Source organism: Hyla sarda, chromosome 5 (genome assembly GCF_029499605.1).
Source record: "Hyla sarda isolate aHylSar1 chromosome 5, aHylSar1.hap1, whole genome shotgun sequence".
NCBI classification, from domain to species: domain Eukaryota; kingdom Metazoa; phylum Chordata; class Amphibia; order Anura; family Hylidae; genus Hyla; species Hyla sarda.
The window spans coordinates 68,337,320-68,350,061 of NC_079193.1; the positions used below are offsets into that span (position 1 = coordinate 68,337,320).

The 12,742-nt window shown below is 43.6% G+C and overlaps 1 protein-coding gene across 1 annotated transcript in view; it reads left to right on the forward strand.

Moving 5' to 3' along the window:
* The first annotated feature begins 882 nt into the window (after window positions 1-882).
* The window catches only part of CRYGN (crystallin gamma N), a 21,183-nt gene continuing 9,323 nt past the window's right edge, over window positions 883-12,742 (forward strand). Inside the window, exon 1 of the mRNA XM_056518381.1 lies at window positions 883-1,014. The gene's annotated coding sequence lies outside the window, so the exon portion shown is untranslated. The remainder of the gene's footprint in view (window positions 1,015-12,742) is intronic.

The window sequence follows — 12,742 nt, forward strand, 5'->3', positions numbered from 1 at the left end:
CACTGAGGACAAGCAGGGCTCTGTACACTGAGGACAAGCGGGGCTCTGTACACTGAAGACAAGCAGGGCTTTATACACTGAGGACAAGCAGGGCCCTGTACACTAAGGACAAGCAGGGCCCTGTACACTGAGGACAAGCAGGGATCTGTACCCTGAGGACAAGCAGGGCCCTGTACACTGAGGACAAGCAGTGCTCTGTACACTGAGGACAAGCAGGGCTCTGTGCAGGGAGGCTCTGTAACATGCTATGAGGATGACTGACAAGCCAGGAGCCTGCACAGATCCCTGCTTGTCCTATCCTCACTTCCTGTATTTGGACTCCTCACAGAGAGACACATGCAATAATTGCAGTGACAGCATTTTTTCACCCAAATTTTTTTCAACCAATGTATATTACAAATAAACCTATAATAATTGTGGTGGCGGAATTGGGATAAAGCCTTGTGGGGGTGTAGGGTAGTTAGGGTGTTGCTGTTCAGGATATTTAAGGGCGCTGTTAACCCTTGTCACTTGTGACGCCAAGGTGAGGGTTAAACGCTGTGTTTCTTGATAGGCCTATTGTCACCCTTCCCAAGAGGAATAGGTGAGGCAGAAATAAAGGATTGTCCACAACCACTGTTAACTGAAAACTTGCAGGAACTTTTACTGAAGAATTTCTGTACATGCAGCAATAGTAACAGTCCAGATAACAGAGTCTCTATAGATATAGCTGAGCAGCGATTGACAGTTGGTTGGGATCAGATAAGCTCAATTTAGCTTCTTAAGGATTGTATAGCAGAGATCCGCTGGATTCAGGGGTGCGTTTAGGTCCAGTGATCTTGCGATGAGTAGCGGGGAATTGCTTAGTCTATCCGCTATGTTAGAGGCCTAGACCGCAAGGCTTTGGCCTAGTAAATCGTCTTGTAAGCTGCAGAGGTCCTATCTCTTCCAGAGTCAGCAACCCAAGAGAGCGGATCAAGATGGCGCAGGTCCCTCATAATCACGTGACCTGCAGGTCCTGCTACGCTTGAATAGGTAGGCAATTACATATATACATATATATACTTATACTTATATGAACTTCTATATAGTTGTTACACCGAGCGCTCCGGGTCCCTGCTCCTCCCCGAAGCGCTCGCGGCGTTCTCCTCTCTGCAGCGCCCCGGTCAGACCCGCTGACCAGGAGCGCTGCACTGACACAGCCGGCGGGGATGCGATCCGCATAGCGGGACGCGCCCGCTCGCGGATCGCATCCCAATCTACCTGTCCCGGTCCCCGGCTGTCACGTCCTAGCGCGCGCGGCTCCGCTCTCAAGGGCGCGCGCGCGCCAGCTCTCTAGGATTTAAAGGGCCAGTGCACCGCTAATTGGTGCCTGGCCCAATCAGTGTAATTAGCTCACCTGCTCCAGGCCTATATTACCTCACTTCCCCTTCCCTGCTTTGCCGGATCTTGTTGCCTTGTGCCTAGTGAAAGCGTTTCTGTGATTGCCTTACCAGTGTTACCAGACCTTTTGCCGTTACCCTCGACTACGAACCTTGCCTCCTGCCTTGACCTTCTGCTACGTCTGACCTCACCTCTGTCTAGTCCTTCTGTCCCACGCCACTCTCAGCAGTCAGCGAGGTTGAGCCGTTACCGGTGGATACAACCTGGTTTCTACCGCCGCAGCAAGACCATCCCGCTTTGCGGCGGTCCACCGACATGGTCCACGCCAATCCCTCGCTGACACAGAGGATCCACCTCCAGCCTGCCGAATCCTAACAATAGTCACTGATTAACTGAGGGGTGACAAGGGGAAAACTACAAAAGAGGGACCCCGACGTCCTAGGGACTCTGACTATGGGGACCTCTACAAAGGTAACGTATACAATATGGTACCGGGACACCACGTAATTTTATCTACATTGTTTAAAAAGTTTTTGTTGATGACAGGTACACTTTAACACACCTGAAAGCTCCAGACTAGCAAACTGCCAAACTTCTGCTTTTATATTGGTGGTCACACTTACTAAGGATCAATCAATAAATACCATATGACTAGCAGTACCTAGTTGCCATCTGCTTTTTCCTATAAAGCATACCTGTCATATAACATAAACAAATAATGCTTATATATGCTACTTACTAGGTCATGCAGATTCTTTACATGCATTTTTTATGTATCTAGCTTCTGTATTTAGCTCATAAATCCCTCTGTTCTGCTGCTCACTCATTCTAATATGCACTGCTTATGAAGGGGTGTGTCCGACACAAGCACTGAGCCTGCCATCACTCACCATGCATTCACTTTCTCCCTGAGTCTGCTGTACTGTGCAGGGTCTCCTAAGCCAGTTACTGCTAGACCCACCTCACTTACTGGACTTTCTCCCAGTCTGTGCTGCAGCTGGGACAAAGATGATGGTCCTGCCGGTCAGGACCATGTCTGGATGGTATGGGGCCCCCTAGTGGTCTTTTTATTATAAGCCATGAGTTCAATTAAAAGGAAATAATATTTTCTTATGAAATATACTAGAAAGGTTAATGTTTTGCCAGGATGTACAACATATAAAAGGTTTTTGATTCTTACAGTGCCCATTTATTCAGGTATTGAGGTTTTTTTTTTAGCAGGAAAACATTATAATTGAAAACAGCACAATATATAGCAAATGTTAAATGTGTGACCGCCGCCTTAGAAAAAGATAGAATCCAAAATGTCAGCTGGTGGTTATCATCAAGATTATACTGATATGGAGAGTAAGGGAATGAAAGCCATGCCAGGATATTGCAATATGCTTGTACAAAGTCTCAGATGTATCAGGATTGCAACACAACCCTGATGCAGGCACTGCTATAAGGAGGCCGGCAAAAGTCATAAACAGATCATTCATTAAGGGTAAGGTTAGTCAATGGGGGGATTTATCAAAACCTGTGTAGAGGAAGAGTCGTGCAGTTACCCATAACGAACAATCTGATTGCTTTTTTTAATTTTCAGAGGCCTTTTTTTTTTTTAAAGGAAAAAAGCGATCTGATTGGTTGCTATAGGCAACTATACATCTCCTTATATGTGTATATAACAGGGAGATGGTGATGTAGCTGTAGCAGCTGGTCAGAGGTGATAACATCACTCAGAGGGCTAGAGTTGAGAGACAAGATCCAGCCAAGCCTCCTGAGACAGCAGAGGATGATGCATCACCTTGGGCAAGAGGGAGGGGCCAGGGAGCTGCTGAGACAACACCACATTGAAAATAAAAGAGCTACACAACTTCCTGTCAGGGGTATTTAAAGCAAAAACATGCTGAAGCCACTACAGTTTGTGGTAACACTATATTATAAAGTTATATATCTAAGGGTGACCCCCAAAGACCAAGAGAATAATAAACTCAGATAAGATTTTTTTTAAATGTATTTTTTTTTTTACTGAATAAAGCCAGATGCTGAAACATGTTCTTTTTTTCTAATCTGTTTTTTATTTTCTAATTGTAATTTTTTTTGTACATTATAATGGATTCGGCCTTCTTGCCTTCCGCTATGTTTAACAGCATTCAGAGATATGCTTTACAGCAAACCCCATTGGCATAGGAAACAATAGACCTGAGCTGTCTATTTACATAGATTGGAAATGTTGCTGGGCATTCTCTGTGACCTTTGCAGAAGTCATTACACAGGGTGTCACCTTTCCCTGTGATGCTGTAATTATCACTTTCCATCAGCTTTTTCCTTATGATCATTCTCCTGTTTACATTATGAAACGGATCTGACCTTGTTACAGCACACCGTATCTGCTTCTCAGATAAGGAATTAAAAAAAAAAATTATAAGCCTGCAAACTTGTGGCAAAGGAAAAATTTCTGCTTTTGCCTTCTAAGCCTATTTAAAGTGGCAGTCAATCACAAGCGAATAAAAAACTAGAGAATAAGAGAACAACACAGCGGAAACATCTCTGTCGCTAAGAGTTAAATCTAGAGGGTCGACCTGCAAGGCTACAGATTTATAAAAATCAGCAGACTTACCGTGCTTTCGTGGGGTTGATCACTCCCAGTGGGGTAATAATGGGCTGCCTCGGGCGGCTCAAAGTGTCGCTCCACTGGATTCGTATCTTCCCTCGAGCGTGGTCCCGCCATCCTGCGCTGCCACCAACTGTTAAGGATGGATCGAGTGGGGGCTTTCAAATGTGATTGACCGGGCTGCTATACACTTTGCCAAGTGTCGACACAAAAAGATATACACCACACAGTATATGGTCCCATACAGGAAATTGCAGAGGGTTCCAGTGGTCAGACCCCTGCAATCAGAGGCTTATCCCCCATCCTGTGTATAGGGGATAGGTGTCTAAAAAGTTCAGTTCCCTTGACTACCCCTTTAATGTACTGAATTTGTCAGGAATGTGCACAAAAAAAAGTGAAAAACATGATGTGAACCCAGACTAAAGGTAAAATATATGATATGTTAGATGCAGTTTACAATAACAGATACTTCAGGATTTGTTGGATGTACTTTAATAAGGAATGACAAACCTAGATCTTAAAAGAATAACAGTTCTAAGAAAAACTTGCCCGCGGTCACTGTATGAGGAAATGACTAACATTTTCATAATTTAAGTCATCATGAAAACACTTATTTGCTGGTCATTTTTTCAGACCTCCCTTGTTGCCAGCAAATAAATGAGCACATATATCTACTTACTGTCGACCAGATATATACAGCGTTCGGGGAGAATGAGTAGGTGGCAGAAACAGAAAGATTTAAATAATTACCGTTCACCAAACGAAACCTTTAATATATTATTCCTTATGTAATTATAAGACACTTTGTTATTTACTTGCTGTTAAAATTCTTCACCCTTATATGTTTTTAACACTTTAATGATGCCGGATGTAAATGTACGTCCTGGTGAGCTGGTACTTAACGCACCAGGACGTACATTAACGTCCTATGCATAACTGCGAGCATCAGAGCGATGCTCGGGTCATGCGCGGCAGGTCCCGGCTGTTGATCGCAGCCAGGGACCTGCCGGTAATGGCGGACATCCGCGATCACGCGGATGTCCGCCATTAACCCCTCAGATGCCGTGATCAATACAGATCACGGCATCTGCAGCATCGCGGTCACTAAAATGGATGATCGGATCGCCCGCAGCGCTGCCGCTGCCCTCACCTGCCTCCGCTGCCTTCCATGGGTCTTCTGCTCTGGTCTAAGATCGAGCAGACCAAAGCAGAAGATGACCGATAATACTAATCAGTGCTATGTCCTATGCATAGCACTGAACCGTATTAGCAATCGAATTATTGCTATAAATAGACCCCTATGGGGATTATTAAAGTGTAAAAATAAAAGTAAAAAAAAAAAATGCAAAACAAATTTGAAAAACCCCCTCCCCATTAAAAACGTAAATTGTCCCATTTTCCCTATTTCACCCCCAAAAAGTGTAAAAAAAATATTTTATATACATATGTGGTATCGCCACGTGCGTAAATATCTGAACTATTAAAATAAAATGTTAATGATACCGTACGGTGAACGGTGTGAACGTAAAAAACAAAAAATCCAAAATAGCAGCTTTTTTTTTTTTATAACATTTTATTCCCAAAATTTTTTATAAAAGATGTGTTAAAAGTTTTATATGAGCAAATATGGTATCAATAAAAAGTACAGATCATGGCGCAAAAAGTGAGCCCTCATACCACCGCTTAAACGAAAAAATTAAACAGTTATAGGTCTTCAAAATAGGGGGATTTTAAGTGTACTAATTTGGTTAAAAAGTTTGCGATTTTTTTTAAGCGCAACATTAATAGAAAAGTCTGCTATCATGGATATCATTTTAATCATTTTGACCCAAAGAATAAAGAACACACGTCATTTTTACCGTAAAATGTACGGCGTGAAAATGAAACCTTCCAAAATTAGCAAGATTGCCGTTTTCTTTTTAATTTCACCACACAAATAGTATTTTTTTGGTTGCGCCATACATTTTATGGTAAAGTGAGTGATGACATTACAACGGACAACTGGTTGCGCAAAAAACAAGCCCTCATACTAGTCTGTGGATGAAAATATTAAAGTTATGATTTTTTTAAAGCGAGGAGGAAAAAACGAAAACGTAAAAATAAAGGCCCAAATGGGCTGAGTCCTTAAGGGTTTAATGTAATGTGAAAAAACAGCCACTAGGTGGCTTTGTTCTGTTCCCTGCGCAAATCAAACAGTTAGTTTGGTCTTCTCCCGGCCTGGCAGAAGACCAAGCTCAGGAAGTGCTTGCAGGGCATAGTGAGGGACAGCTCTCGCAGGCTTCAGTGACTTCATACCTGCCGGAGAACGCCCACTTTCTTCTGCTGGGAGCTCATGCAATGTGAGCAAGGGGAAAGGTATGATACAGAACTTTGTTCGTGAAAAAATTTTAAGGGCAAGAGGGGTTTTAGGAGTAGTTAGGGAATATAATCTGAGTTAGTTTAGAAAATATGGTTTGATGACAGGTACTCTTTAAAGACAGATAAATAGATATGAGATTTGCTGTGCTTCATTGGGTGGGGTGACTAATGTCTGGGAGGGAAATTAGTCACCTACCACCTTGAAACAAAGGATCTTGGGGAATGTAATCTGAGTTAGGCCACAGAAACAGGAAGTAGCCAATTCCCAAAAACAAGTGATGGGGGACACCGGACAGGGTTATTTACCTCCAACAAAAGCACAGATCCTTGGTAAGCAATTACTTAAGTAACCTTATGTTTGATAACTCTTTAAAGTAGTGTTAAAGCCAGTGTGGCTTTAGTAGACATATGTGAATATTCAGTGGAATTGGAGAACTCATAGGTTAATTATTGCAGGGCCATGCCAGCATTGTGAGACAGGAGACTGACAAACAGTCTCAAAAGAGGCACAAAAGTGTAGTGCTTACTGTCACGATTCGGCTTACAGGTAGTGGATCCTCTGTGTCAGCGAGGGATTGGCGTGGACCGTGCTAGTGGACCGGTTCTAAGAGGCTACTGGTGTTCACCAGAGCCCGCCGCAAAGCGGGATGGTCTTGCTGCGGTAGTAGCAACCAGGTCGTATCCACTAGCAACGGCTCAACCTCGCTGACTGCTGAGAAGGCGTGGGACAGAAGGACTAGGCAGAGGCAAGGTCAGACGTAGCAGAAGGTCGGGGCAGGCGGCAAGGTTCGTAGTCAAGATGGATAGCAGGAGTTCAGGTAACACAGGCTTTGGACAACACTAAACGCTTTCACTGGCACAAGGCAACAAGATCCGGCAAGGGAGTGCAGGGGCAGTGAGCAGATATAGCCAGGGAGCAGGTGGAAGCCAATTAAGCTAATTGGGCCAAGCACCAATCATTGGTGCACTGGCCCTTTAAGTCTCAGAGAGCTGGCGCGCGCGCGCCCTAGAGAGCGGAGCCGCGCGCGCCAGCACATGACAGCCGGGGACCGGGACGGGTAAGTGACTTGGGATGCGATTCGCGAGCGGGCGCGTCCCGCTGTGCGAATCGCATCCCCGCCGGCAATGTCAGTGCAGCGCTCCCGGTCAGCGGGTCTGACCGGGGCGCTGCAGGGAGAGAGACGCCGTGAGCGCTCCGGGGAGGAGCAGAGACCCGGAGCACTCGGCGTAACACTTACTTTTCCACTAGGTGTCACAGTTACAGATAAAAGGTACAGATAATACATAGATAACAGTATACTACCAATTTATATGGCTCAGGGTCCTGTCCTTACTTTCCTTAACTACTTCACACATATCACATCCACTTGTGTGTTACCCCCTTATATCTGGTAAGAAGAAGGCTTAGAGGCGACCTAATAACTATGTATCAATATATCAGAGAGCAGTACAGAGATCTCTTCCATGACCTATTTATACCCAGGACTTTATCTAAACCAAGGGGGCATCCTCTACCTCTAGAGGAAAAAAGGTTTCTACACCTGCACAGACAGTGGTTCTTTACTGTAAGAGCAATGAGGCTATGGAACTCTCTGCTAGAGGAAGTGGCCATTGTAAACTCAGTAAGAGAGATCAAAATAGGTTTGGACCCATTCCTGGAGAGTTATACCATAACAAGTGATGGATACGAGATTTATAGGGACAGCGGTGGATACTAGATTTATAGGGACAGAACTTTGATCCAAGAATTTGGTCTGTTGCCGTATTTGGAGTCAGAAAGTAATTCCCCCTCCCTCCCTGGTATGGGGCAAATGGCATCAGCCTCATAAGGGTTTTTGCCTTTCTCTGGATCAACACAGTAGAGACACAATAGGGATATAGGTTGAACTTGATGAACTCTGGTCTTTTTTTCAACCTTATGCACAATGTAAAACTATGTAACTACTGTGTGGGGCGCTGTTGGTCATATCTACAGTGTAGGGTCACTATTAGCAGGGTTACTATTGTGTAGGGCCACTATTTGGGTAACAACTGACACTCCTTTGCACTAATTCCCTGTCATGTCTCTCCTGATAGGCACCGTTTCCCACAAACCCCCAAGTCCTGCTTTTATTTCGAAATGCAGAAAGTGCTTCTTCAGTGACTTTAACTTGTGTTGATAGAAAAAGTAGAAAGCGCTGTTCAGCTGTGGCTGGAGACCATGGAGATGGATGTTGTAGGGGATTTGGGCAGGTGAGTATCTTGAGGCAAAAGGCACCATAGAGGCACATGCTGAATCATTTTGTGGGTGATATACAAAGTGGTTTTATGTTATTTTCAGAAAATTGCTGGACCTGTATAAGGCTGCATTCACACCTCGTTTTCAGCCTACGGTTTCCGGATCCGGCTGGGGGAGAGGAAAACCGGGCGCTCCCGTACCCCAGCCGGACCAGCGTTAAAGTCAATTTACTTTAATGACCCGACCGGAGTTAAACAGTGACTCTGGTCGGCTCCTTTTTGACCTGTATCCGTTTTTGTGACCGGACCTAAAACCGTAGTATACTATGGTTTTAGGTCCGGTCAGGAAACCGGATATGGGTAAAAAATGAGCTGGGGTACGGGAGTGTCTGATTTTCCCCTGCCGTATCTGGCAACCGTAGGCTGAAAATGAGGTGTGAATGCAGCCTAAGATAGGGATATAAAAATGTTATTTCCCCCGCAGTCGTCATTCCAGTGCTCCCCATCAGGCCTACAGATGATGTCACATTGTCCATATGATGCTGCAGTCAATCAATGGCCTTGACATTCACAGGCAGCACAAGCAAGTAAACAGCATGTATTGGCTGCAGCATCACATGGACAATGTACATGATGACATCATCGCCATGCGTCCACCAGGGAACACTTGAGCGGTGGTGGTGCTAGAGTGGAGGAAAATGGAGTGATGAGTAAAGGTTATTTCCAATTTTGTGCTTTTTAACACAATTTTCTAAAAATCACAGAAAACCTTTCTAAGCTTCAAATATCCTTGAGGTGTTGTTATGACTAGAATAATTAGTATAATGGTTTGTAAGGCCAGGTTCACATAGATCAGTTATGTGCAGCCAGTTGTTATACAGTCATGGCCGTAAATGTTGGCACCCCTGAAATTTTTCAAGAAAATGAAGTATTTCTCACAGAAAAGGATTGCAGTAACACGTTTTGCTATACACATGTTTATTCCCTTTGTGTGTATTGGAACTAAACCAAAAAAGGAGGGGAAAAAAAGCTCATAATGTCACACCAAACTCCAAAAATGGGCTGGACAAAATTATTGGCACCCTTGACTTAATATTTGGTTGCACACACTTTGGAAAAAATAACTAAAATCAGTCGCTTCCTATAACCATCAATAAGATTCTTACACCTCTTAGCCGGAATTTTGGACCACTCTTCCTTTGCAAACTGCTCCAGGTCTCTCTTATTGGAAGGCGCCTTTTCCCAACAGCAATTTTAAGATCTCTCCACAGGTGTTCAATGGGATTTAGATCTGGACTCATTCAGGCCACTTCAGAACTCTCCAGCGCTTTGTTGCCATCTATTTCTGGGTGCTTTTTGATGTATGTTTGGGGTCATTGTCCAGCTGGAAGACCCAAGATCTCGGACGCAAACCCAGCTTTCTGACACTGGGCTGTACAGTGCGACCCAAAATCCATTGTTAATCCTCAGATTTCATGATGCCTTGCACACATCATTTCATTTAAATGTCGATGGATAGTTTGCGCTGACACTAATGCTCCCTGAGCCTGCAGGGTAGCTTGAATATATTTGGAACTTGTTTGGGGCTGCTTATCCACCATCCGGACTATCCTGCATTGACACCTTTCATCAATTTTTCTCTTCCGTCCTCGGAGATTAGCTACAGTTCCCTGGGTTGTAAACTTCTTGATAATGTTGCGCAAATCTAGATCTCTGGAGATGGACTTGTAACCTTGAGATTGTTGATATTTTTCAACTATTTTGGTTCTCAAGTCCCCGGACTGTTGTCCATGCTTAGTGTGGCACACACAGACACACAATACACAGACTAAGTGAACTTCTTTCCTTTTTATCTGCTTTCAGGTGTGATTTTTTATATTGCCCACACCTGTTACTTGCCCCAGGTGAGTTTAAAGAAGCATCACATGCTTGAAACAATCTTATTTGTCCACAATTTTGAAAGGGTGCCAATAATTTTGTCCAGCCCATTTTTGGAGTTTGGTGTGTGACATTACGTCCAATTTGATTTTTTTCCTCCCTTTTTTGGTTAAGTTCCAATACACACAAAGGGAATAAACATGTGTATAGCAAAACATGTGTTACTGCAATCCTTTGCTGTGAGAAATTCTTCATTTTCTTGATAGATTTCAGGGGTGCCAACATTTACGGCCATGACTGTATGTCTGATCACCTCACAACTGTAGACCAAGTTAGACACTTTTGCACTGACCTGTCGTCCATAGATGAAACTGCATGCAACTTTCTTTAGTATATGTTGACATAAGTCAGACTGAAAATCTTCAGCGGGGGGGGGGGGGAATTTGAAATCTGCAGTTTTAAGAAGTCAGTTTATGCTGTGGATGGGCTGTAGACTTAGGCCATGTTCACAAAAAATCTGCAGAATCTCCGCCTGGAAAACAAAGGCGTACATTCCACAAATAGTGGGCACAGGAATATCCCAGCACTAATATCTCATTAGACAGCAATGAATTTCCGAGCGTATTCTGCCAAAAGATTGAACATGTTCATTCATGTTCTTTCGTCTTACGCTGGAATTGGAATTTTCGCAGCGGAAACAGAGGCGCAGAGATTCCACTGTGTGGACGGTGCTGCAGAATCCCATTGAAAACAATGGGACCCTGCTGCCACAGAATTAGCCAGTGTATTTTTTTTGTCTGATTCCACTTGGAATTCCGTCATGTGAACATGGCCTTTCCACTCATAAATTCCGCCGCAGCGGAATCCCATTGATTTCCGTGGCAGACAGTTGGCACGGAATTAACTGTGTGAACATGGCCTTAAAGGGGTACTACGCCCCTAGACATCTTATCCCCGAGATCAGTGGTCTCCAACCTGCGGACCTCCAGATGTTGCAAAATTACAACTCCCAGCATGCCCATACAGCCGTTGGCTGTTCGGGCATGCTGGGAGTTGTAGTTTTGCAACATCTGGAGGTCCGCAGGTTGGAGACCACTGCCCTAGATGGCCACGACCCTCGTATCATCATGGCCCCTCAATGCAAGTCTATGGGAGGGGGCGTGGTGGCATTGAGGGGGTGGGGCCATGATGATACAAGGGGCGTGGCCATCTAGGGCACTTGCATTGAGTGGGAGGTTGTGATGTCACGATGGGGGGGGGGGGGGTCGCGGCCATGATGTCAGCACTGCATTGCTAGTCATCTGGATGACTACGGTGGCGCAGCAGAGATCGCGGGGGGTTCCCAGCTGTGGGGGCCCCACAATCAGACATCTTATCCTCTATCCTTGGATAGGGAAAAATATGTCTAGGGGTGGAGTACCCCTTTAATGTAGAATTTCCCCACTACATGCAACAGGGGGAGGGGGTCACATAATCCGCTTTCAAATCCACAGTTTAAATATCTGCATGATTGGCCACTGATTTCCCATAGTGGATTTTGATGCAGAAATGCAGTGTATTTTCCTCTGTCCCATGGTAACCCTGACACAGGAGCACATAGCATGTCACAACTGATGCCACTGGACAAAAGACCGTACGCATAGAAAACTACAGGATCAGTATTGTCATCAGTTCTTTTGTACTGAGATAATAGAGAATAATGACATATATATATTAAGTGGCTGGACACAAAATAGTTAAAATAGTTTACTTCTGTATTCACTTACACAATTTTATTCCAAAAGAGACACACGCAAAAAAAAAAAAAAATTATTATGTTTTCCTTCTTACTCATCCTGGATGTGTTCAAGTTTTTGGCAAAAGGAAAAAATTTGTAATACAGTAACTGAGGTTACAAAAATAAGAAGTGAACCAGCTCCAAGGCAGAGGATCATCATCTAGACATACAGTAATTGGCAATAGATAGATAGAGATAGATACATTTAATAATTATAATAATAAAAATAATTATTATTATAATGATAATTTATTATTATTATTTTTATTAATAACAACAAACAACTATACAATATTTTATCCAGTATCTGAAAATTACAGTTAATTTTGGATATTTAAAATATAAGAAAAAAATTATCGTAACAATTTGAATTTCTTTTTTTCTTTTTTTTTTTTGGCTTGGGGAATTTTTTTACTACTTTTCACTACACTGCTCAAAAAAACTAAAGGTAACACTTAAACAACACAATGTAACTCCAAATCAATGACACTTCTGTGAAATCACACTGTCCACTCAGGAAGAACACTGATTGACAATCAATTTCACATGCAAAT